The sequence below is a fragment of the Myotis lucifugus genome, unplaced genomic scaffold (assembly GCF_000147115.1).
Source record: "Myotis lucifugus unplaced genomic scaffold, Myoluc2.0 scaffold_990, whole genome shotgun sequence".
Classification (NCBI taxonomy): domain Eukaryota; kingdom Metazoa; phylum Chordata; class Mammalia; order Chiroptera; family Vespertilionidae; genus Myotis; species Myotis lucifugus.
In genome coordinates, this window is record NW_005872038.1 from 48368 (window position 1) to 50455 (window position 2088).

A 2088-nucleotide genomic window follows, 5' to 3' on the forward strand; every position below is an offset into this window, starting at 1 on the left:
GTCTTGGTTTCCAGCACCATTCTCCAGGGGAAAGGCACCAAGGTTGCTCCTCGGAGAAAAGGCTGGTTCTCGGCTGGGGCTGGAAAATAGATGAGATGAGCTTGGAGCACCCTGTAGTGACAGAGTAAGGGAAGGGCTAAGAGAAAAATACCAGGGATACCATGCGATGGAGACACGAGAGCCAACTGAAACAAGCTCCCCCAAGGCCAAAGCTGGGACAGTTTGAGCAAGAAAGTCAGTAAAGTAGTATTAGATTATAACCCGACGTGTAAAATAAATATCCACGAGTCCATGGATTCACAGCATGAATAATTGAATAGCTGGATAAAGGGGGAAGGAGAGACATTTCCCAAGCAGAGGAATCCCAAATAATCTATGCGGATGCTCTGCCCTCAAGGGGAAGCAGGACTCCCCACCCCTGGGTGTGGGCTGTAAATAATTACTTCCTTCCAAGGGATACAGCACGGGAAGGGGGAAGAGAGAAGCTTTACAGAGGAGACACCTAACAGCACCGCCTCAGCAAGGTGGTTGAGGTCAACATCACAGTGATAAGTCATGTTGACGGCATGCGCCCTGGCCTCAGTGTGATGAGGTGAGCTCTTCATCTCTTCACACCCGTTCTCCTCCCCACACGCATCACCCAGTCCAACCATGAGAAAAACGCCACAAATCCCAATGGTGGCAATCATATAAATATCAAATCAACATGTACACCTTAAATTTGCACAATATTGTATGTCAAGTATATTTCAACACATTTAAATATGTTTTATTGATTTTAGAGAGCAAGGAAAGGAGAGGGAGAGAGAGAGAGAGAAAGAAACATCAATGTAAGAGCAACATCCATCAATTGCCTCTTGTATGCACCCTGACCAGAGATCAAACCCACAACCTGGACATGTGCCCTAATTGGGAATTGAACCAGCAACTGGTACATGGAATGATGCTCAACCAACTGAGCCACATCATCCAGGGCCAATCCTATATAATAAAACCCTAATATGCAAATTGACCAAACAGCTGAATGACCGGTCGCTATGATGTGCACTGACCACCAGGGGGCAGACGCTCAATGCAGGAGCTGCCCCTGGTGGTCAGTGCACTCCCACAGGGGGAACACAGCTCAGCCAGAAGCTGGGCTCACGGCTGGCAAGCGTGGTGGTGGTGGTGGGTGGAAGGGGCAGGAGCCTCTCCCGCCTCAGCATCAGGGCTAAGGAGCATCGAGCTGAGTGGTAAGGAGCAGCGAGCAGGTGAGCAGTAAGGAGCAAGGGGTCCCAGATTGCAAGAGGGATCCCAGTCTGGGAGAGGGGGATTGGGCCTAAGCCAGCAGTTGGACATCCTCCGAGTGGTCCCAGACTGTGAGAGGGCACAGGCCAGGTTGAGGGACTCCCCCACTTCAGTGCACAAATTTTGTGCACTGGGCCTCAAATAAATAAAAACATATTTAAATAAATTCCCATTAATTTTTAGAGAGAGTGGGAGGGAGGAAGGGAGATGGAGAGAGAGAGAAACATCAATGTGAGAGACATGGATTTGGTTGCCTCCTGCACACACCCTTTTGTGTTTCCTGGGATTAAACTTGCAATCCAGGTACTAAACATGAAACCCAGACACGTGCCCTTGACCGGGAATCAAGCCTGTGACCCTTCAGTTTTCGGACCTATGCGCTAACCACGGAGAACACCGGCCAGGACCCAATATATATGTGTTTAAATCAAAACCCCTGACCAGTTCTCAAAACTGTAAAGGTCATCAAAACCAAGAAAGTCTGAGAAACTGTCTCAGCCCAGAGGAGCCTCGGGAGACGCGGCCACTAAATGTCACATAGGATCCTGGGACAGCAGAAGGACATTAGTGAGAACAGGAAATCTGAGTAAACTATGGACTGTCGTTAACGTCTCAATGTTGGTTCAGTGATTGTGACAAATGTACTACATTAATGTGAGATGTTAGTAATAGGGAAACTGGGTGTGGGATACACAGGAACTTTCTATACCATCTTCACAATAATAATGTAGATTGAAAACTCAAAACAAACATTTAATTTTTAAAAAGATAGTTGCTATGGGGAACAGAGGTGTCTGAGGC